This window comes from Phyllobates terribilis, unplaced genomic scaffold (assembly GCF_046119375.1).
Source record: "Phyllobates terribilis strain yellow unplaced genomic scaffold, ASM4611937v1 Scaffold_12__6_contigs__length_324123572, whole genome shotgun sequence".
Classification (NCBI taxonomy): domain Eukaryota; kingdom Metazoa; phylum Chordata; class Amphibia; order Anura; family Dendrobatidae; genus Phyllobates; species Phyllobates terribilis.
This window is the reverse complement of record NW_027362772.1, coordinates 48001560-48027485: the sequence shown is the minus strand read 5'-3', so window position 1 is coordinate 48027485 and position 25926 is coordinate 48001560. Positions and strand designations below refer to the sequence as shown.

General features: G+C 38.9%; 1 protein-coding gene across 7 annotated transcripts in view; it reads right to left on the bottom strand.

Annotated features, from left to right (window-relative positions):
• LOC141172017 (maternal B9.10 protein-like) overlaps positions 1-25926 on the bottom strand; it is a 202936-nt gene that overhangs the window by 122959 nt on the left and 54051 nt on the right. Inside the window, exon 1 of one of the 7 annotated variants that reach the window (XM_073655795.1) lies at positions 10306-10859. The exons of the other annotated variants lie outside the window; for them this stretch is intronic. The gene's annotated coding sequence lies outside the window, so the exon portion shown is untranslated. Of the gene's footprint in view, positions 1-10305; positions 10860-25926 lie in introns of those variants that run through there. 7 annotated transcript variants of the gene reach the window in all.

Genomic DNA, 25926 nt, shown 5'->3' with positions numbered 1-25926 from the left:
CTCTATTTCTTTCTTCTCTTTTTCTTTTTCATCTTTCTTTCTCTCTCTCTTTTACTTCTATATCTTCATTCTTTCTCTCTCCTTCTCTATTTTCTCTTCCTTTCTCTTTCTTTCTTCTCTCTTTCCGTTCTTCTTTCTGTGTCTTTTTCTTCATTTCTGCCTCTTTTTTCCTTTTTTCTCTCTCCTTCTCTCTATTTCTTTCTTCTCTTTCTTTCTTTCTCTCTCCTTTTCTTTTCTCTCTCTTTTTTACTTCTCTTTCTTTTCCTTCTTTCTGTCTTCTCTCTACCTTTCTCCTTTCTTTCTCTCTCTTTTTCACCTTTCGTTCGCTCTCTTTCACTTCTTTCTCTTCCTTCTTTCTCTCTCCTTCTCTCTCTATTTCTTCCTTTCTCTCTTTCTTCTATCCCTTTCGCTCTCCTTTCTTCTTTCTGCCTCTTTTTCTTCATTTTCTCTCTTTTTTCCTTCTTTCTCTTTCCTTTTCTCTCTTTCTTTCTTCCCTTTCTTTCTCTCTCATTGTCTTTTCTCCTTTTCTCTTTTTTCCTTCTCTCTCTTTTTCTTTCTTTCCCTCTTCTTTTCTTTTTTACTTCTCTTTCTTTTCCTTCTTTCTGTCTTCTCCTCTCTCCCTTTCTCCTTTCTTTCTCTCTTTTTCTCATTTCTTTCTCTCTCTTTTTACTTCTCTTTCTTTTCCTTCTTTCTGTCTCCTTTCTCTCTCCCTTTCTCCTTTCTTTCTCTCTTTTTCTCATTTCTTTCTCTCTTTTTACTTCTCTCTTTCTTTTCCTTCTTTCTGTCTCCTTTCTCCTTTCTTTCTCTCTTTTTCTCATTTCTTTCTCTCTCTTTTTACTTCTCTTTCTTTTCCTTCTTTCTGTCTCCTTTCTCTCTCCCTTTCTCCTTTCTTTCTCTCTTTTTCTCATTTCTTTCTCTCTCTTTTTACTTCTCGCTTTCTTTTCCTTCTTTCTGTCTCCTTTCTCTCTCCCTTTCTCCTTTCTTTCTCTTTTTCTCCTTTCTTTCTCTCTTTTTACTTCTCTCTGTCTCCTTTCTCTCTTTCTTTCTTTTTATCCTTTCTTTCTCTTTCTTTTTTACTTCTCTCTTTCTTTTTCCTCTTTCTCTCCTTCTCTCTTTCTTTCTATGTCCCTTACAGTTTCGCACTGTTTAGATTGATTATAATAGTAAACCAAGGTGGCCAACTAATGCCGCCCATCACACACGCCAGCACAAGGATGACCCGGCTGCCGGCCGTTCATGCAGATCTGCAGATATGCAGCCACATTATTTTGATCTATTTATTTTACCCCAAAAGAGCAAAATATTTTCACATTATTGTCACCAGTGAATAAACCGAGCAAAAGGAAGAGAGAATGTAACATGGAGACGCCGTGTAACTCTCAGAAGAATCTCGTGTTTAATTTAGGGTTGTGTCCCTTTAAATCAACATATTCTCAGATGAGGAAGAGGAGCAGAGAGGTCTACAAATCATGGTGGTCAGTGCTACAGTAATGGTGGGCCGGTCGGGCTGATTTTTCGGCTTGAGTATTACTCTGCAGAATTGCTGCAGATTTTAGGGGCGGATTTCCCCCTTTGCAAAGTATCTGCACCAAAATCTGCTGCAAAAAAAAAAAAAAGGTCCAAAGCGTCTGACTACAGCGGTGTACGGGGAGAGGCAGGCGATGTGTAAATGTGTACATGGAGCTTTCTATGAAGATGGTAACGCTCGCTCATCTGATTACAAAACAAATATTTATAATCGCAGATCTCAGTCACATTGTGCTGCCGCGTCCTCAGGCGGCTCCACATCCCGGGGGCCGCCGACGCCGAGAGGACATCTTGTTCCAGATAAGCGCCCACCTGGTCGGCCTCCTCTGTGGCTGATCCGGGCCGCTCCTTTATCCGAGGAACAGACGGAAGTTTCTACATTCTGCAAATAATCGGCTAAATAATAAGTAACTTTCTGTCAACTTGTAAAATCACATCATGAGATGAAGAAACCACAGAGAAAGGGAGAGAGAAAGAATGTCTATCTATCTATCATCTATTATCTATTATCTATCTATTATCTATCCATATATCTATCTATCATCTATTATCTATCATCTATCTATTATCTATCAATTATCTATTATCTATCTATCATCTATCTATTATCTATCTATCATCTATTTATTATCTATCAATTATCTATTATCTATCTATCTATTATCTATCTATTATCTATCTATCTATCATCTATCTATCATCTATCAATTATCTATTATTTATTATCTATCATCTATCTATTATCTCTCTATTATCTATCTATCTATCTATTATCTATCTATTATCTATCATCTATCTATTATCTATCTATCATCTATTATCTATCATCTATCTATTATCTATCTATCATCTATTATCTATCATCTATCTATTATCTATCATCTGTCATCTATCTATTATCTATCTATTATCTATCAATTATCTATTATCTTTTATCTATCTATTATCTATCTATCTATTATCTATCTATCTATCTATTATCTATCATCTATCTATTATCTATCTACTATCTATTATCAATATATTATCTATCTATTATCTGTCTATTATTTATTATCTATCAATTATCTATCTATCCCTCTATCTATCTAGTAAACAATTGATGAACAATTTCAACCAAAATTTCTGGAGTGCTGCCTACCTTTTTTGTATTCTATCTATCTATCTATCTATCTATCATCCACCCTTCCATCATCCATCCATCATTCATCCACAACCCATCCATCATTCATACATCATCTATCCATCCACCCTTCCATCAGCCACCCATCATCCATCCATCCATCCATCATCCATCCATCCATCATTCCAATCCATCCATCATCCTTCCATCATCCATCCATCATCTATCCATCCATCAGCTATCCATTCATCATCTATCTATACATCCATCAATCTACCCATCCATCATCTACCTATTTATCCATCTAATATCCAGTCACCAAGAGTTCATTGCTACAACCGGCTCTAAGGAAGAACCTTTAAAACTATAAGCAATCAACATCCAAGAAACGTATGGAGGTCGTTTTTCTAGAAAGTAAAATGCCATAAATATCTGCTCCATGGAGATTCACCTACTGTGACTCTCACCTATTGGGGGGAACAGCGGGCCCCCATTCTGGAGCAGTAATAGTAGATGACTGGTGGTGGGCACTAGGAGGATCATGTTACACTTGCTCGTCTGTTTCCAAAAGACCCAAATTATATCCGTGAGCACCCAACAAGTGCAAACCTTCTCCTCTTTCTAATCAGCTGCTGACCTCTTACCATGTATATGGTACAAGACAATGAAAGAGTCGCTGGTAAGGACCACTTGGCAGAAGAAGTCTACTCACTGAGCCACCAGCTGGAGACACTCACAATCACCTGATCTCGGATTCTTTCAGATTTCTGATACTGTTGCAGTCACCCTGAACGGTTTCTAAATTCCTTTACTCAACACCGGAAAATATAGGATGAGTGCCAACTCCGTATATATGAAGAGTCAACATACAGAAGACACTCAGATGTCCAACTGTATCACATTTGGTCTGGTTCTCAAAAGATAACTTTTCCACCCATATTGGATGTTACGGAATATTTTATCTATCTATGATCTATTTATCTATCGATTTATCTATTGTCCATCAGAATTTTCTGAACTTTAGAAACTATTTTTCTTGTATCCAATTTTTGGGATGCAGTTTCAATCCAACTATCATGGTATGGTGCATTTTAATTTTATATATTTTACTTGAACCATGCAACAGTAAAGGAAAGGTTCACCAGAATTGTTCTTTTTGCTTAAAACATTTTCTTCATTCATTTATCATGGTATGGTCCACCAAGCCCAATTTAAAATGTTTTTTTTTTTAACTCTTCATCTATTATATTATGGTCTGCTGGAATATTCTAAACACTTTTTCACTCCACCTAAAATGGTATGGTCCACTGAACTGTTTAAAAACACTTTTATTAACGACCTGTAGTCCACTGGAATCCACTAAACACTTTTTAAATTCAACTATCATGGTATGGTCCAACGGAATTTTGATATATATGCTTTTTCTAACCACTTACTATGATATAACCCACGAGAATCTTCCAAATACTTTTTCTATCCAACTATCACAGGAATTTTTTGAAGAGCTTTCTACCGACTTATCATGGGGTAGTCCAAAGGGAGGTTATTTTCTCTTTTTCTATGTACCTTATCATGGTATGGTCCATCTTCATTTTCTAAAAGCTTTTCCTACCCACTGATTAGGTTCAATACATTGGATTATAACATATATATATTTTATATATATATATATATATATATATATATATATATATATATATATATATATATATATATATATATGTACACAGTACAGACCAAAAGTTTGGACACACCTTCTCATTTAAAGATTTTTCTGTATTTTCATGACTATGAAAATTGTACATTCACACTGAAGGCATCAAAACTATGAATTAACACATGTGGAATTATATACTTAACAAAAAAGTGTGAAACAACTGAAAATATGTCTTATATTCTAGGTTATTCAAAGTAGCCACCTTTTGCTTTGATGACTGCTTTGCACACTCTTGGCATTCTCTTGATGAGCTTCAAGAGGTAGTCACCGGAAATGGTTTTCACTTCACAGGTGTGCCCTGTCAGGTTTAATAAGTGGGATTTCTTGCTTATAAATGGGGTTGGAACCATCAGTTGTGTTGTGCAGAAGTCTGGTGGATACACAGCTGATAGTCCTACTGAATAGACTGTTAGAAGTTGTATTATGGCAAGAAAAAAGCAGCTAAGTAAAGAAAAACGAGTGGCCATCATTACTTTAAGAAATGAAGGTCAGTCAGTCCGAAAAATTGGGCAAACTTTGAAAGTGTCCCCAAGTGCAGTTGCAAAAACCATCAAGGGCTACAAAGAAACTGACTCACATGAGGACCGCCCCAGGAAAGGAAGACCAAGAGTCACCTCTGCTTCTGAGGATAAGTTTATCCGAGTCACCAGCCTCAGAAATCGCAGGTTAACAGCAGCTCAGATTAGAGACCAGGTCAATGCCACACAGAGTTCTAGCAGCAGACACATCTCTACAACAACTGTTAAGAGTAGACTTTGTGCAGCAGACCTTCATGGTAAAATAGCTGCTAGGAAACCACTGCTAAGGACAGGCAACAAGCAGAAGAGACTTGTTTGGGCTAAAGAACACAAGGAATGGACATTAGACCAGTGGAAATCAGTGCTTTGGTGTGATGAGTCCAAATTTGAGATCTTTGGTTTCAACAACCGTGTCTTTGTGTGACACAGAAAAGGTGAACGGATGGACTCTACATGCCTGGTTCCCACCGTGAAGCATGGAGGAGGAGGTGTGATGGTGTTGCGGAGTTTTGCTAGTGACACTGTTGGGATTTATTGAAAATTGAAGGCATACTGAACCAGCATGGCTACCACAGCATCTTGCAGCGGCATGCTATTCCATCCGGTTTGCGTTTAGTTGGACCATCATTTATTTTTCAACAGGACAATGACCCCAAACACACCTCCAGGCTGTGTAAGGGCTATTTGACCAAGAAGGAGAGTGATAGGGTGCTACGCCAAATGACCTGGCCTCCACAGTCACTAGACCTGAACCCAATCGAGATGGTTTGGGGTGAGCTGGACCGCAGAGTGAAGGCAAAAGGGCCAACAAGTGCTAAGCATCTCTGGGAACTCCTTCAAGATTGTTGGAAGACCATTTCTGGCGACTACCTCTTGAAGCTCATCAAGAGAATGCCAAGAGTGTGCAAAGCAGTCATCAAAGCAAAAGGTGGCTACTTTGAAGAACCTAGAATATAAGACATATTTTCAGTTGTTTCACACTTTTTTGTTAAGTATATAATTCCACATGTGTTAATTCATAGTTTTGATGCCTTCAGTGTGAATGTACAATTTTCATAGTCATGAAAATACAGAAAAATCTTTAAATGAGAAGGTGTGTCCAAACTTTTGGTCTGTACTGTATATATATAGGATATATATGGGATTTTATAAACATTTTTCTATCGACCTATCATGGTATAGTCCACTGAGATTTCATTAACACTTTTTCTCTCCACATGTCATGGTATGGTCCACCATAATTTTATATATGTAGTTTTCTCCCCACTGTTCAGGTTATAATCCACCAGATTTTAATAAAATACAGTTATACCAAAGAAGGTTAAATATTTGGTCACGGCTCTTTGTCACGAAGACCCACACATTTTTATTTAATCATGTTAAGTATACCCGTGATGCATGGCAGATAAAAAATAAGTCTTACACATTTTGAGACAAGAAGCTTGATCTTCTCAGTGGTAGTCTCATTCTATGACTGATAGCCTCTCTCTATGATCAGAATGTGTAAGATTTTTTTGTGGGCTGCATCTTGGGTTTTTCAGACATGACAGCATAAAATTTGGATTTTTGTAAACTTCATGATCGAATGATTAATTATGACTATCTTCTTTGGATTTTTCACTTGCTTCCGATACAGAGCATTTGGGCACCGATCTATGAGGAAAGATCTACGTAAAGTTGGATATGCGTCAGCTACCTTGCCTTTTTGCTAGATTGGATTTGAACTTTTAGAAATTTTACAAAATTTAACATAAACTCTTTCTACCCACTTTTCATGGGGTAGAAACCAGAAGTTATTCTAGCCACATATCAAGGTATGGTCCACTGACATCATGTTATAAACACTTCTTCTGCCCATTTATGAAGGCATGGACTACCAAGTTTTTATACAATACAGTTTTTTCTAACCAACAGTCTAGCCAAATTTTTACCCACTTATGAAGGTAGAGCCCATCTAAATTTGATGTAAAACAGTCTATATCAGTCAAGTACTAGTTCATCAGAAATTTTCATTACAATTTTTGAATACAATGATGATGGGCCATACCACGTATCATGGTACGACCCACTGGATTTTATATATCTTTTTCCTATACATCAATCACTCAGTGTTCTACTAGAACTTAATGTAACATTTTATATATATATATATCTACCATAGCATGGTCTACCACATCTTGAGGAACCTTCTTCCTGTCATGGTATGATCCAATAACGAATTAAATTTTATAAACATTTTTCCCACCCAACTATCACAGACGGATCCACTGGAATTTTATGGTTCGCCAGAAATTTTCTTAAAAATTTTTGAATGCACCAATCATGAACCATACCATGTATTATGGAATGGCTAATTGGAGTTTATACATGTATTTCCTATACATCAACAACTCTGGGCTTTATTAATATCTACTATGGTACGGACCATGAGATTATATACAACCACTGATCTGGGGAACACAGAAGCTCAGGAAATTCGATCACCTTCTGTCAACGGCCAGTGAGCACTGACCTGGACCGTTGACGGGGGTTGCACAAAACGATCTGCTCATCTCTAGCATCGTACAATGTCCAATGGAATTTTATAAACTCTCTTCCTACCTACCTTTCACAGTAAGTCACATAGGAGATTTTTATATAAATACTTTTTCTACCCACCTATCACAGTAGGGTCCACCAGAATTTAACACATGAACACTTTTTTACCTATCATATAATGGTCCATAACAATTGGTTCATGGTATGGCGAATAGGAATTTATGCATCCCTTTACATATCTATCAACCATTCAGGCTCTACTTGACTTCAATGTAACACCTCATATGTATATCTATCATGGTATGGTCCACCAGATCACATACAACCTTTTTCCTGACATGGAATGGTACAATTTCCATTGGAATTATATAATAACTTTTTACAACCACCTATCACAGCAAGATTCATTGGACTTTTATGCCAATAATTTTTCTACCCACCTATCACAGCAGGGACCATCATCATGCAATGGTTCACCAGAAATTTTCGTAACAATTTTTGAATACACCGAAAATGGACCATACCATCTATTATGGCATGGCTAACAGGAGTGTATACATCTCTTTTCTTAAACCTCAACCAAACTGTAGCTTTATTAATATCTACCATGGTGCGGCACACACAACCTTTAATGTGAGGGATTCCAGGCTCTGCTTATGACTAGCCAGGTCGAAAAGATATCACCTGTGCATTGTACGCCGCACATATGACATCACAACAGACAGGCAAATCAAATTCTGTGATGGGGAACGCCAAAGCTCAGGAAATTCATGCAGCTCCTGTCCACGGCCAGAAAGCACTGACCTGGACCATGCACTGGGGTTGCACAAAATGATCCTCTCATCTCTAGCATTGTCCAATACTCAATGATATTTTATAAACACTCTTCTTACCTACTTATCACAAAAAGACCCACAGGATTTTTATATAAATACTTTTTCTACCCACCTAACACAGTAGGGTGCACCAGAATTTTTTGCCATACCACCTACCGCAGCATGGCTAACAGGAATGGGTCCAACATCATGCAAAGGTTCACCAGAAATTGTCATACCAATTTTTGAATACATCAATCATGGACCATACCATCGATCATAGTAGGGCCAACAGGATCTTGAACATCTCATCTTACTCCTCAACCACTCTGAACTCCACTAGAATCTAATGTAATATCTATCATGGTATGGGTATGGTCCAACAGATTATGTATAACCTCCTTCCTACCACGTTATGGTCCAATGTAATAATAAAAAAAATCCCAGCCACTGGAGTTTTATGTAAATGTTGTTTCCCCCCACCTATTTCAGTAAGCTCCACAGGAATTTGACACACAAATATTTTTCCACCAGAATTTTTCCTACAAACTTTTGAACACACCCATGATGGGCCATACCATCTATCATGGTATAGCCCACAAATTTTTTTACATCTCTTTTCTTACCCATCAACCCCTAGAATTTAATGTAACATCATTTATATAGACCTATCATGGTATAGTCCATCCGATCATATCCAATTTCTTTTTCTAGTATGGTATGGTCCAATGTATTCTACAGTGTAGTGCATTCTATAATAGAGATGAAATACATCTATACGCAAAAACGTCTTTTTTTTTTTCCGAATTGGTGGATGAGAAACACTTGAGTATGGATCATACGAGGCCCAATGAGGTCACCAAGAGGATAAAGTACTCCAAATTTTAGGATGAAGAACAATTTTTTTTGATTAGACCCACTCAAGAGGACATCGATATGATTCACAGGACATTTTTAGATCTCCAAAGCCTTCAAAAATTGGTAAGAATTTTACAAGGATGATTTTTCTTTCGAGGAGTAACCCCATTCCTTGTAGCCCTTCTCTGACTTTCTGAATTATTGTAGCGTCTCGGTCAAAAAAAAAAGGGGGGGGGGGGTGTGTGACGATACGACGGGGTGGGCCAAAAAATTCATATTAAAAGAGCATCCCTATTAACTTATTCAGTGCCTGAAAATATCCCCTCCATACATTGCACTGCAGTGCGACATTGTCACCTAGGCAGGGGTTAATAAAAACTGAAAAATAAAAAATATGACGTCCTTTTATAGAAGTAGGGTACGGTGGGAAATCTCTCCTTGTACCCCACATCTTTCAGCACGAGCTCCACGTGCTTTATACAATGGTTGGAATTTCTTTTTATATTAAGACCCCCTATGCCCCCCTCCTTCCTTTTTACATGTGCATCCCTGCACATCCCCCCCTGCTTTAATTATAAATCAGCCCCCCACCCATCCAACCCTGGCAACCAGGTGCCTTATACATAATAATCCTGGCATAGTGTGAACAGTGCCAACCTCAATTTTTTTTTTTGCATATTTTAACAGAGAATTTTTCAAAAGACGTCCGAAACATCGGACCCACGTGCCCCATTTTTTCCAGAACCAAAAATGGCCGATAGCGTCGTAAGTCCCTTTATTTTTTTAACGGGGGAGGGGGGGGGGCATTAAAATTTAGATATATAAAAGTAAAAAAGCAAAAAAAAAGAATAAATTCTTCCTGCTCAATGACAAAAAAATATACAGTAACCACTCACGGCTTCCCACGTGCCCCCTTTTCCTGTGTGGCACCCCCCTCACAATCTAATTACTAACACCCGATGTGCTTTTTTACACTTTTAACATAGACCTGACCCATTAAAAAAATAAAATACATTTTCGCGCTCGCTCTCTTATAAACCTTCCCGCAACACAACGGGTTAACTAAGCTATACGTAAAAAAAAAAATATTTAAAAAAAGAAAAGTGAAGAACGTCTCGATTTTTTTACATTTTTTTTTATACCCCTCCCATTTTTAAAAAAAAAAAAGAGATTACAGACCCCCTTTAAAAAAAAATGAAAAAAACTTACATTTCGACGACTCGCGCTAAATCCGCATTGGCTGTAAAATCTCGTATCGTGCCAGATGTTGCATTGATGGAAGATGAAGATTTTTTTTTTTTTCCGTGAAATGCACAGTGTCGGCCTTGTAGCGAGCTGCCTGGTTAACCCTACACTGGAAGAAGCCGCTCGCTCGCTCTCTCTCCACTTATATGGGGGTAAAGGAATTTTAAAGCACGTGTTTTCTTCCCTTTTGAATCCTTTCCAACTCCCTTGGTTTTTACGCTGGATAAAAAAGCATAAAGGATAAAACCCAGCTAGCTCTATATTGCCTTTCGCATGATCTGACTTTCTGGATGGCCGCTTGCTGTGTTTTAGTGGGAGAGGGGGGTGTGGGAGGAAGAGGAGGGAGGGATGTGTTGAGCGAAGAAGGGGGGGGTACGGAGGGAGAAAGAGAGCAAGAGAGAAGCTAAAATGGCTTTGGCTTTGACAGTGTATAGAGGAGCCTGGAAGGGGTGGGAAAAGGAGAAAAAAAGGAGAGGGCGGGAGATGGGATGAGAGAAAGGCAGATAAAGGCAGAGGGAAGATGAAAAAAAATGGAAAAAGAAAAGGTGAAGGTGACAGTAGAGAGAGTGAAAAAACAGAGGCGTAAAAATGAAAAATGAATTTTTCCTAATTTTTCACTTTTTTGCATTTTTGCCATGTTTCCAAAAATTATCCCATGAACACAAACAAACAAGGAAACAAAATATCATTTTGTTCGATGTGATCCACTCAATCAAAATCTAACACTCTCGGATCAAGGCCGATTCCAAAAAAGAGGAATGAAAAATTCACTTTTCCTAATTTTTCACTTTTTTGTATTTTTGCCATGTTTCGGAAAATTATCCCATAAACACAAACAAACAAGGAAGCAAAATATCATTTTGCTCGATATGACCCAAGCAATCAAAATCTAACGATCTGTGATCAAGGCCGACTCCAAAAAAGAGGCGTAAAAATGAAAAAATAATTTTTTCCTAATTTTTCACTTTTTTGTATTTTTGCCATGTTTCCGAAAATTATCCCATAAACACAAACAAACATGGAAGCAAAATATCATTTTGTTCGATGTGATCCACTCAATCAAAATCTAACGATCTCTGATGAAGGCCGATTCTAAAAAAAAAGGCATAAAAATGAAAAATGAATTTTTTCCTAATTTTTCACTTTTTTTGTATTTTTGCCATGTTTCCAAAAATTATCCCATAAACACAAACAAACGAGGAAGCAAAATATCATTTTTGTTCGATGTGATCCACGCAATCAAAATCTAACGATCTCTGATCAAGGCCGATTCCATAAAAGAGGCGTAAAAATGAATTTTTCCTAATTTTTCACTTTTTTGTATTTTTGCCATGTATCAGAAAATGATCCTATAAATTAAACAAAAAAATATTATTTTGTTCGATGTGATCCACTCAATCAAAATCTAGCGATCTCTGATCAAGGCTGATTCCATACTTTTTCATTATTCTTTTAATCTGATTTTCCAAAAATGATCAAATTGTATATAAAACAAGACACATTATTTTTTCTTATTCATTTCATATCACAGTGATTCAATACATATATGGTATTTTAGATTTGATGGTTGGAATACATGGGAAGGATGTTTTAGCCTGTGGTTACAATTTTGATGAAAAGTCTAAAAGAAAAGTTGCAGAATATACAGTATATGATAAATATTGTTCATTGGTTGCATTCATTTTTTTTCTGACCCTGCTAGACATGGCGATTATTGGTACAAAGGCTCACAATCTGTAATTATCCACCTAATATCTATCTATCTATATACAAAAAAGAGAGTATTAAGCAGCACATGCAAACTGGAACAAAAAGCAGGGTGCCCATCTTCCTGATATGTAACAACCTTTTTATATAAAAAATGCAAAACGGACAGCACTCCTTCCAACAAAGATGGCCTTAACCCCTTTGGGTCAATAAAACCACTTTTCTTGGAAGGAGTGCTGTTCGTTTTGCATTTTTTATCTATCTATCTATCTATCAGCTTTCCTTCCATCTATTTATTTAGTCTGCACTTGAAATATTTACACTTCTTGTTATCGTTATGGGTGTAAAGACAAACTTTGATGGGGTGACACAAAACCCCATGGCGGTCCCCTCTAAATGAACTATCTATTATCTATCTATCTGCCTTTCTATATATATATGCTCTTTGAAGTGTTCACTTCATCCACCATGATGATTACTATAAGGGATACTTTGATCTCAGCCTTTAATGACATTTTCACCGGACCCCCACCAATCAGACATGTATGGCAGCCTCAATATCTGACAAGGGAACACCTTTAGAGACTGAAACCAAAGCTAGTTCCCTCAGGGTAACATAGTTGTACCAAATTAGAGTTCTAGGAATCCAAAAATCTTTTCTTGGCAAAAATGTTAATAATATTATTGAATTGCTATTTAAGCAATTCATTTTATAATCAAATCAATTTATTTACCCAGCGGATCTAAAACTTCCTGCCTATCAGTTTTCCATAATAGATGAGTAATACAAATACCCCACAATTCGTTCCTTCCATCGTCCCCGACTTTTTGCAGCTACTGTGACATTGTGATATAATTAGTAGGGATTACTAGTTAACCAATTTTCTATTTTCTATAAGGGAAGTCCAAAAGTGAATCTTGAGTGAAAGCTCATATCTGACATTTTCTTTCCTTATAACAGAGTGTGCAATGGAATGTGCCTTGCCTCAATCTGGAGACTGCCCACAAGATAAGGCGTTATTAATGGCCGCCCTCTCTTACATTCTCCACTTACATCGGGATACGTCTCAGTAGACGCCGGGTATTTCATTACAAGCACAACCATCTGAAGGCCGCGATCTGGAGAACAGAGGAGTTTCTTTACCTAATAGAATTATCTATCTATCCTTCTATCTATCTATCCATCTATCTATCTATCTATCTATGTACAAAGGCAGCACTCCATAGTCCAATCTGTGGTATTTTATTGACTCATCATGTCAAGGCAACATTTATGTCCAACAGTGGAGACCTTTTTCAGGCTTCAAAAAGGTCTCCACTGTTGGACCAAAACGTTGCCTTGACATGATGAGTCAATAAAATACCACAGATTGGACTATGAAGTGCCGCCTTTGTTTTTTGTGGATGTCTTGAGGTTTAGTTATGCCGGAAAGGTGTTTTTTTGCACCCAATCTATTTGTCTGGATATTGCTGGTGCTGCACCTATATATTTTTCAATCTATTAATCTATTATCTATCTATCTATTATCTATCTATCATCTATCTATCCATCTATATATTCTTCTATCCATTATCTATCTATCTATTATCTATCTATCTATCTATCTATCTATTAGCTATCTATATCTATCTATCCTTATATCCATCCAGCTATCTATTATCTATATATATTATATCTATTATCTATCTATGATTTATCTATTATCTATATATTATCTATCTATCCTTATATCCATCCATTCATCTATCTATTATCTATCTATGATATCTATTATCTATCTATCTATCATCTATTATCAGTCTATCCTTATATCCATCCATCCATCTATTATCTATCTATCTATCCATTATCTATCTATTATCTATCTATCCATCATTCCATCCATCCATTCATCTATCTATTATCTATATATGTATTATCAATCTATATATGTATTATCTATCTATCTATGATATCTATCTATCTATTATCTATTTATCCTTATATCCATCCATCCATTCATCTATCTATTATCTATATATGTATTATCAATCTATATATGTATTATCTATCTATCTATCTATGATATCTATTATCTATCTATCTATCCATTATCTATTATCTATCTATCCTTATATCCATGCATCCATTCATCTATCTATTATCTATGTATGTATTATCAATCTATCTATGTATTATCTATCTATCTTTTATCTCTCTATTATCTATCTATTATCTCTCTATTATCTATATATTATCTATATATTATCTATTATCTCTCTATTATCTATCTATGTATTATCTATCTATTGTCTATTATCTATCTATCTATTGTCTATTATCTATCTATCTATCCATGTATCTATTTCTATCTATCTATCTATTATCTATATATTATCTATCTATTATCTATATATTATCTATTATCTCTCTATGTATTATCTATCTATTGTCTATTATCTATCTATCCTTATATCCATCCATCCATTCATCTATCTATTATCTATTATCAATCTATCTATGTATTATCAATCTATCTATCTATTATCTATATATTATCTATTATCTCTCTATTATCTATCTATCATCTATTATCTATCTATTATCTATCTATCTATGTATTATCTATCTATCATCTATTATCTATCTATTATCTATCTATCTATGTATTATCTATCTATTGTCTATTATCTATCTATCTATCTATCTATCTATCTATCCATGTATCTATCTATCAGCTTGTGCCTCCCTCTGTGTGGATTTCTGGGCTCGGAGCGTTCTCTGACGTCCATATTCGCAGACTTTCCCTCCTTCCCCCGTGTGACTGTATGTAAGGTGTCGGGTCATCCATGTTATCTTTATTGAGTGTTTATTACGTGTGAGCGGTGTACGAGGGTCCCGACATACAGGAATGGAGTGAGGACTGAGCAATTAGTGACCCAACACCTCCCTCCTGACGTGGCATTATGGGATCTCGGGGAATAAGATGTATTTTAGGTCGACGTCTTTTTAATAACTTAAGTGTCAAAAATGTTAAAAAAAAAAAAAAAAGGAAATATAAAATAAAAATCTAAATTGTAATATTCTATACAATTCCTTTAATCCGGCAACTGATATTCCAGAAGTCATTTATAATTTGTACTTTCACAAAACCAGAAGCGGAAGCTAATAACTTAAAAACGACCACAACTATATCAACCTTGACACCTGTAGTGTCGGATTATCAGATATTCTGGATTATCGAACAACCATAGAAAAAGTCTATAAACATTCTAGATAGAAGAAGACAATCCGTGGGTTTTATGCGTTTTTTCAACTCAGCCCCATTGAAGTCAACGGAACTGCAGTACCACATACAACCTATAGTTAGGGGTGGCGCTGTTTCTGAAAGAAAGCAAGCCATGCGTTTCTAATCCTGGATGGAAATTTTGCCCCAAAAAAGACACTTGGAATACTCCTACCATTACTCGGGGATCTTAGGCCATCACATAGGCGTCACCGGACAGAACACGAGGCTGCCATGACCCGGTAATTTCTTCACGTTTTCTAAGAACAGGGCCTGGCACGTGCAAGCAGGGGCCTGCAGCCATTCCTCGGGCCGTCTGTCCCGGATCGTTCTGATGGGAGTGTACTCTCCGCGCTATTCTGAGGGTGTGTGAGGGGAGGAGGGGGATTTTTCTAGGAATCCATTCATCAGCCTTCAGGGAACGATTCTTAGAGTTCACTTTCCCTTTTTTAGTCTGAAATCCCCCATGTTAATGTCTACCAGTCACCTCGGGATACCGGAGGAATGCTAAACCAACGCTTATCAATGCTGATTACCGATGATCACTCGTAATCTAGTGGTCAAAGATGGGAGACATTGGGCGCCAAGGGTCCAGCCTCACGGCAATGTTTCACTTGGACATTTTCTTTGCTGTTATGGGATCTGCGCTCATATTGACAGGGGAATAAAAAGCAAGATGAAAATTGGACAAAAAATAAGGTCATGTCAGCGATCCCTGAGGTTCAAGAGACTACTACCGTAATTACAGTGCAAATGTATGTTGGGGTATCTATCATCCATACTATGTAGTACCTCTTAGATGATGAGTATGTTGGGTATCTATCATCCATACTATGTAGTACCTCTTATATGATGAGTATGTTGGGTATCTATCATCCATACTATGTAGTACCTCTTAGAATGATGATGGTTATGTTGGGGTATCTATCATCCATATTATGCTGTACCTCTTAGATGATGAGTATGTTGGGGTATCTATCATCCATACTATGCTGTACCTCTTAGATGATGAGTATGTTGGGGTATCTATCATCCATACTATGTAGTACTTCTCAGATGATGAGAATATTGGGGTATCTATCATCCATACTATATAGGACTTCTTAGATGATGAGTATGTTGGGGTATCTATCATCCATACTATGTAGTACTTTTTAGATGATGAGTATGTTGGGGTATCTATCATCCATACTATGTAGTATTTCTTAGATGATGAGTATGTTGGGGTATCTATCATCCATACTATGTAGTACCTCTTATATGATGAGTATGTCGGGTATCTATCATCCATACTATGTTGTACCTCTTAGATGATGAGTATGTTGGGTATCTATCATCCATACTATGTAGTACTTCTTAGATGATGAGTATGTTGGGGTATCTATCATCCATACTATGTAGTACCTCTTAGATGATGAGTATGTTGGGTATCTATCATCCATACTATGCTGTACCTCTTAGATGATGAGTATGTTGGGTATCTATCATCCATACTATGTAGTACTTTTTAGATGATGAGTATGTTGGGGTATCTATCATCCATACTATGTAGTATTTCTTAGATGATGAGTATGTTGGGGTATCTATCATCCATACTATGTAGTACCTCTTATATGATGAGTATGTCGGGTATCTATCATCCATACTATGTTGTACCTCTTAGATGATGAGTATGTTGGGTATCTATCATCCATACTATGTAGTACTTCTTAGATGATGAGTATGTTGGGGTATCTATCATCCATACTATGTAGTACCTCTTAGATGATGAGTATGTTGGGTATCTATCATCCATACTATGTAGTACCTCTTAGATAATGAGTATGGTGGGTATCTATCATCCATACTATGTAGTATTTCTTAGATGATGAGTATGTTGGGGTATCTATCATCCATACTATGTAGAAGCTCTTAGATGATGAGTATGTTGGGGTATCTATCATCCATACTATGTTGTACCTCTTAGATGATGAGTATGTTGGGGTATCTATCATCCATACTATGTAGTACCTCTTATATGATGAGTATGTTGGGTATCTATCATCCATACTATGTAGTACCTCTTAGATGATGGGTATGTTGGGAATCTATCATCCATACATGTAGTACTTCTTAGACGATGAGTATGTTGGGGTATCTATCATCCATATTATGTAGTACCTCTTAGATGATGAGTATGTTGGGTATCTATCATCCATACTATGTAGTACCTCTTAGATGATGAGTATGTTGGGTATCTATCATCCATATTATGTAGTATTTCTTAAATGATGAGTATGCTGGGGTATCTATCATCCATACTATGTAGAACCTCTTAGATGATGAGTATGTTGGGTATCTATCATCCATACTATGTAGTACCTTTTAGATGATGAGTATGTTGGGTATCTATCATCCATACTATGTAGTACCTCTTAGATGATGGGTATGTTGGGTATCTATCATCCATACTATGTAGTATTTCTTAGATGATGAGTATACTGGGGTATCTATCATCCAGTATGTTGGGTATCTATCATCCATACTATGTAGTACCTCTTAGATGATGAGTATGTTGGGTATCTATCATCCATACTATGTAGTATTTCTTAGATGATGAGTATGCTGGGGTATCTATCATCCATACTATGTAGAACCTCTTAGATGATGAGTATGTTGGGGTATCTATCATCCATACTATGTTGTACCTCTTAGATGATGAGTATGTTGGGGTATCTATCATCCATACTATGTAGTACCTCTTATATGATGAGTATGTTGGGTATCTATCATCCATACTATGTAGTACCTCTTAGATGATGGGTATGTTGGGAATCTATCATCCATACATGTAGTACTTCTTAGAGGATGAGTATGTTGGGGTATCTATCATCCATATTATGTAGTACCTCTTAGATGATGAGTATGTTGGGTATCTATCATCCATACTATGTAGTACCTCTTAGATGATGAGTATGTTGGGTATCTATCATCCATATTATGTAGTATTTCTTAAATGATGAGTATGCTGGGGTATCTATCATCCATACTATGTAGAACCTCTTAGATGATGAGTATGTTGGGTATCTATCATCCATACTATGTAGTACCTTTTAGATGATGAGTATGTTGGGTATCTATCATCCATACTATGTAGTACCTCTTAGATGATGAGTATGTTGGGTATCTATCATCCATACTATGTAGTATTTCTTAGATGATGAGTATACTGGGGTATCTATCATCCAGTATGTTGGGTATCTATCATCCATACTATGTAGTACCTCTTAGATGATGAGTATGTTGGGTATCTATCATCCATACTATGTAGTATTTCTTAGATGATGAGTATGCTGGGGTATCTATCATCCATACTATGTAGAACCTCTTAGATGATGAGTATGTTGGGTATCTATCATCCATACTATGTAGTACCTTTTAGATGATGAGTATGTTGGGTATCTATCATCCATACTATGTAGTACTTCTTAGATGATGAGTATGTTGGGTATCTATCATCCATACTATGTAGCACCTCTTAGATGGTGAGTATGTTGGGTATCTATCATCCATACTATGTAGCACCTCTTAGATGATGAGTATGTTGGGTATCTATCATCCATACCATGTAGTACCTTTTAGATCATGAGTATGTTGGGCATTTATCATCCATACTATGTAGTACTTCTTAGATGATGGGTATGTTGGGGTATCTATCATCCATACTATGTAGTACCTCTTAGATGATGAGTATGTTGGGTATCTATCATCCATATCATCCATACTATGCAGTACCTCTTAGATAATGAGTATGTTGGGGTGTCTATCATCCATACTATGTAGTAACTCTTAGATGATGAGTATGTTGGGGTATCTATCATCCATACTATGTAGTACCTCTTAGATGATGAGTATGTTGGGAATCTATCATCCATACTATGTAGTACCTCTTAGAATGATGATGGGTATGTTGGGGTATCTATCATCCATACTATGTTGTACCTCTTAGATGATGAGTATGTTGGGGTATCTATCATCCATACTATGTAGTACTTCTCAGATGATGAGAATATTGTGGTATCTATCATCCATACTATGTAGGACTTCTTAGATGATGAGTATGTTGGGTATCTATCATCCATACTATGTAGTACTTCTTAGATGATGAGTATGTTGGGGTATCTATCATTCATACTATGCAGTACCTCTTAGATGATGAGTATGTTGGGTATCTATTATCCATACTATGTAGTACCTCTCAGATGATGAGTATGTTGGGTATCTATCATCCATACTATGTAGTACTTCTTAGATGATGAGTATGTTGGGGTATCTATCATCCATACTATGTAGGACCTCTTAGATGATGAGTATGTTGGGTATCTATCATCCATACTATGTAGCACCTCTTAGATGATGAGTATATTGGGTATCTATCATCCATACTATGTAGAACCTCTTAGATGATGAGTATGTTGGCGTATCTATCATCCATACTATGTAGTACCTCTTAGACGATGAGTATGTTGGGGTTTCTATCATCCATACTATGTAGTACCTCTTATATGATGAGTATGTTGGGTATCTATCATCCATACTATGTTGTACCTCTTAGATGATGAGTATGTTGGGTATCTATCATCCATACTATGTAGTACTTCTTAGATGATGAGTATGTTGGGGTATCTATCATCCATACTATGTAGTACCTCTTAGATGATGAGTATGTTGGGGTATCTATCATCCATAATATGTAGTACCTCTTAGATGATGAGTATGTTGGGTATCTATCATCCATACTATGTAGTACTTCTTAGATGAGGAGTATGTTGGGGTATCTATCATCCATACTATGTAGTACCTCTTAGATGATGAGTATGTTGGGTATCTATCATCCATACTATGTAGTACCTCTTAGATAATGAGTATGTTGGGTATCTACCATCCATACTATGTAGTATTTCTTAGATGATGAGTATGTTGGGGTATCTATCATCCATACTATGTAGTATTTCTTAGATGATGAGTATGCTGGGGTATCTATCATCCATACTATGTAGAACCTCTTAGATGATGAGTATGTTGGGGTATCTATCATCCATACTATGTAGTACCTTTTAGATGATGAGTATATTGGGTATCTATCATCCATACTATGTAGCACCTCTTAGATGGTGAGTATGTTGGGTATCTATCATCCATACTATGTAGCACCTCTTAGATGGTGAGTATGTTGGGTATCTATCATCCATACTATGTAGCACCTCTTAGATGATGAGTATGTTGGGTATCTATCATCCATACTATGTAGTACCTCTTAGGTGATAAGTATGTTGGGTATCTATCATCCATACTATGTAGTACCTTTTAGATCATGAGTATGTTGGGCATTTATCATCCATACTATGTAGTACTTCTTAGATGATGGGTATGTTGGGGTATCTATCATCCATACTATGTAGTACCTCTTAGATAATGAGTATGTTGGGTATCTATCATCCATATCATCCATACTATGCAGTACCTCTTAGATGATGAGTATGTTGGGGTATCTATCATCCATACTATGTAGCACCTCTTAGATGATGAGTATATTGGGGTATCTATCATCCATACTATGTAGCACCTCTTAGATGATGAGTATGTTGGGGTATCTATCATCCATACTATGTAGTACCTCTTAGATGATGAGTATGTTGGGGCATCTATTGGTCTTACTGTGTTGTACATCTCAGATTATGGTTTTTGGGGGTATCTATCATCCATACTATGGTGTACCCAATGTTGCTGCCCCTTTATCCTTCCCCTTTGATACGCGCAGCGGTTGGGGGCTGATTACCTTCCTCCTGACTTTATGCCGGTTGTCCCCTATTGTCTGGCGTAGGTGGGCAGCTGCCTGCTGAGTGATGTCTCCCCCATTACTGATATAATTAGACCTAATACACAGGCAGATGGCGATACGAGCGAGCGGACGAGGCCGGCGAGAGAATTCACTGTACTTAAAAGTAATATTTGGCTGTTGTATTTATAGGATTTATAAATAGACCTAGACGCGCATCAGACGGAAGGAGGCTGCGTTTGGGGGCTGCACACCACGTACAAAGCTGACCCAGATTTAGGAACTTGTGCGCTGGTGGGGGGGCGAGATAAAGAAAAATATCCATTTTGCAGAACCATGTTTAAAGGAACAACCAATTACTCATTTTAAGCCATTTATTTAAATTTACTATTCATGCGAAACCATTAAGGACAATGCTATGATGTTACAGTTTCTGATCCATGATTTTACATAGGACTGCAGGATAAATAGAAATGAGGAGTCAGGCTCAGGACCTGCAGTAATGTCTGGTTTGGGATCTGTAGTAAGGAGGAGTCTGGTCTGGGGTCAGTAGTAAAGAGGAGACGGGTCTGGGGTCTGTAGTAAAGAGGAGTCGGGTCTGGGGTCTGTAGTAAGATGGAGTCTGGTCTGGGGTCTGTAGAAAGGAGGAGTCCGGTCTGGGGTCTGTAATAAGGAGGAGTCCGGTCTGGGGTCTGTAATAAAGAGGAGTCTGGTCTGTAGTAAGGAGGAATTGGGTCTGGGGTCTGTAGTAAGGAGGAGTCGGGTTTGGGGTCTGTAGTAATAAGGACTCTGGTCTGGGGTCTGTAGTAAGGAGGAGTCTGGTCTGGGGTCTGTAGTAAGGAGGAGTCGGGTCTGGGGTCTGTACTAAGGAGGAGTCGGGTCTGGGGTCTGTAGTAAGGAGGAGTCTGGTCTGGGGTCTGTAGTAATGAGGAGTCTGGTCTGGGGTCTGAAGAAAGGAGGAGTCTGGTTTGGGGTCTGTAATAAGGAGAAGTCCGGTCTGGGGTCTGTAATAAGGAGGAGTCTGGTCTGAAGTAAGGAGGAGTTGGGTCTGGGGTCTGTAGTAAGGAGGAGTCGAGTCTGGGGTCTGTAGTAATGAGGACTCTGGTCTGGGGTCTGTAGTAAGGAGGAGTCGGGTCTGGGGTCTGTAGTAAGGAGGAGTCTGGTCTGGGGTCTGTAATAAGGAGGAGTCTGGTCTGGGGTCTGTAGTAATGAGGATTTTGGTCTGGGGTCCGTAATAAGGAGAAGTCTGGTGTGGGGTCTGTAATAAGGAGGAGTCTGTAGTAAGATAGAGTCTGGTCTGTAGTAAGGAGGAGTCTGGTCTGGGGTCTTTGTTAAGGAGGAGTCTGCTCTGGGGTCTGTAATAAGGAGGAGTCTGGTCTGGGGTCTGTAAAAATGAGGAGTATGGTCTGGGGTCTGTAGTAAGAAGGAGTCTGGTTAGGGGTTTGTAGTAAGAAGTCGGGTCTGGGGTCCGTAGTAAGGAAGAGTCTGGTCTGGGGTCTCTAATAAGGAGGAGTCGGGTCTGGGGTCTGTAGTAAGGAGGAGTCTGGTCTGGGGTCTGTAATAAGGAGGAGTCGGGTCTGGGGTCTGTAGTAATGAGGAGTCTTTTCTGGGGTCTGTAATAAGGAGGAGTTTGTTCTGCGGTCGGTAGTAAGGAGGAGTTTGGTCTGTGGTCTGTAGTAAGGAGGAGTCTGTAGTAAAGAGGAGTCTGGTCTAGGATTTGTATTAAGGGGGAGTCTGGTCTGGGGTCTGTAATAAGGAGGAGTGTGTTCTGAGGTCTGTGGTAAGGTGGAGTCTGGTTTGGGGTCTGTAATAAGAAAGAGTCTGGTATGGGGTCCGTAGTAAAATGGAGTCTGGTCTGGGGTCTGTAGTAAGGAGAAGTCGGTTTGTAGTAAGGAGGATTCAGGTCTGGGGTCTGTTGTAATGAGGAGTCTGGTCTGGGGTCTGTAGTAATGAGGAGTCTGGTCTGGGTTCTGTAGTAAGGAGGAGTCAGTTTGTAGTAAGGAGGAGTCTGGTCTGGGGTCTGTAGTAATGAGGAGTCTAGTCTGGGGTCTGTAGTAAGGAGAAGTCGGTTTTTAGTAAGGAGGAGTCTGGACTGGGGTCTGTAGTAATGAGGAGTCTGGCCTGGGGTCTGTAGTAAGATGGAGTCTGGTCTGGGGTCTATAGTAAGATGGAGTTTGGTTTGGGGTCTGTAGTAAGGAGGAGTTTGGTCTGGGGTCTGTAGTAAGGATAAGTCTGGTCTGGGGTCTGTAGTAAGGAGGAGTCTGGTCTGGCATCTGTAGCAAGGAGGAGTCTGGTCTGGGGTCTGTAGTAAGGATGAATCTGGTCTGGGGTCTGTAGTAAGGAGGAGCCGGGTCTGGGGTCTTTAGTAATGAGGTGTCTGGTCTGGGGTCTGTAGTAAGGTGGAGTGCGGCCCGGGGTCAGGAATAAGGAGGAGTCTTGTCTGGGGTCTGTAGTAAAGTAGAGTCTGGTTTGGAGTCTGTAGTAAAGTGGAATCTGGTCTGGGGTCTGTTGTAAGGAGGAGTCTAGTTTGGGGTCTGTAGAAAAGGGGAGTCTGGTCTGGGATTTGTAGTAAGGAGGATTCAGGTCTAGGATCTGTAGTAATGAGGAGTCTCGTCTGGGGTCTGTAGTAAGGAGGAGTCGGGTTTGGGGTCTGTAGTAAGGTGGAATCTGGTCTGGGGTCTGTAGTAAGGTGGAGTCTGGTCTGGGTCTGTAGTAAGGAGGAGTCTGGTCTGGGGTCTGTAATAATGAGGAGTCTTTTCTGGGGTCTGTAGTAAGGAGGAGTTTGGTCTGTGGTCTGTAGTAAGGAGGAGTCTGGTCTGGAGTCTGTAGTAAAGAGGAGTCTGGTCTAGCATTTTTATTAAGGGGGAGTTTGGTCTGGGGTCTGTAATAAGGTGGAGTCTGGTCTGGGGTCTGTAGTAAGGGGGAGTCTGGTCTGGGGTCTGTAATAAGGAGGAGTCTGGTCTGGGGTCTGTAGTCAGGGTAAGGGGGAGTCTGGTCTGGGGTCTTCAGTAAGGAGGAGTCTGTTCTGGGGTTTGTGGTAAGGTGGAGTCTGGTTTGGGGTCTGTAATAAAGAGGAGTCTGGTCTGGGGTCTGTACTAAAATGGAGTCTGTTCTGGGGTCTGTAGTAAGGAGGAGTCGATTTATAGTAAGGAGGAGTCTGGTCTGGGGTCTGTAGTAATGAGGAGTCTAGTCTTGGGTCTGTAGTAATGAGGAGTCTGGTCTGGGGTCTGTAGTAAGGAGGATTCGGTTTGTAGTAATGAGGAGTCTGGTCTGTGGTCTGTAGTAAGGAGGAGACTGGTCTGGGTTCTGTAGTAATGAGGAGTCTGGTCTGGGGTCTGTAGTAAGGAGGAGTCTGGTCTGGGGTCTGTAGTAATGAGGAGTCTGGTCTGGGGTCTGTAGTAAGGAGGATTCGGTTTGTAGTAAGGAGGAGTCTGGTCTGTGGTCTGTAGTAAGGAGGAGTCTGGTCTGGGTTCTGTAGTAATGAGGAGTCTGGTCTGGGGTCTGTAGTAAGGAGGAGTCTGGTCTGGGGTCTGTAGTAAGGAGGAGTCTGGTCTGGGTTCTGTAGTAATGAGGAGTCTGGTCTGGGGTCTGTAGTAAGGAGGAGTCTGGTCTGGGGTCTGTAGTAAGGAGGAGTCTGGTCTGGGTTCTGTAGTAATGAGGAGTCTGGTATGGGGTCTGTAGTAAGGAGGAGTCTGTTTGTATTAAGGAGGAGTCTGGTCTGTAGTAAGGAGGAGTCAGGTCTGGGGTAAGGAGGAGTCAGGTCTGGGGTAAGGAGGAGTCAGGTCTGGGGTCTGTAGTAAGGAGAAGTCTGGTCTGTGGTCTGTAGTAAGGAGAAGTCTGGTCTGGGGTCTGTAGTAAGGAGGAGTCTGGTCTGGGGTCTGTAGTAAGGAGGAGTCTGGTTTGGGGTCTGTAGTAAGGAGGAGTCGATTTGTAGTAAGGAGGAGTCTGGTCTGGTGTCTGTAGTAAAGATGAGTCTGTTCTGGGGTCTGTAGTAAGGAGGAGTCTGGCCTGGGGTCTGTACTAAGGAGGATTTGGATTTGGTCCCAGGGGAAGCAGAGGCTAGCATCCTTATGGACATTCATAGCAAATGAGGTCGCCCCACAGCACAGACCCCTGGATCCACACAGGGGACAAGTAAGTACCGTATTCCTTATAATAGCTGTGCAGTAGGACCTGAAGCTATGCCTCTGTATCCTGGAATTAGTGGACTGCCTTTTGAATTCTGAAACAGCCGGAATAGCTATTCCACATACGTGTAGATAGATCTCCTCTGTACAATCTGAAAAAGGTCGACTTGACCGAAACGTTATTTTATTTTTAGCTGTGCACACTACTAGAATCTGAATAAAATCATGCAAAGAGTGCCGATTTCCATTTTTATTTGAAGTTTGAGGAGTGGGACCCTATCCATGCACCTATTATATCGGAGTGCTGTTCTTCCCTTTTATACTATTTTCATCTTCGCCATTGACTCGGCGCCACTTGCACAGAAAGCTTTTACTCAGATTGTACATAATGTAAAACTGAGGGTGGGGTCGATTCATTGTGAAATAATCCCTTGCTATGTTCTTTACAGTCTTCCCACCCCAATTGTTCTGGGTCTCCCCTGGCTGGTGAAACATAATCCGTTGGTGGATTGGCAACCCATGGAGATTATTGAATGGGGAGATTACTGCCATGAGAACTGTTTAGATATTTCCCTTGCTACTGTCTCTACTGAAATATTACCTGCTTTTCTGTCTGGTTTTGAGGACGTTTTTTCTGAGAGCAGGTGTCAGGATTTACCTCCTCATC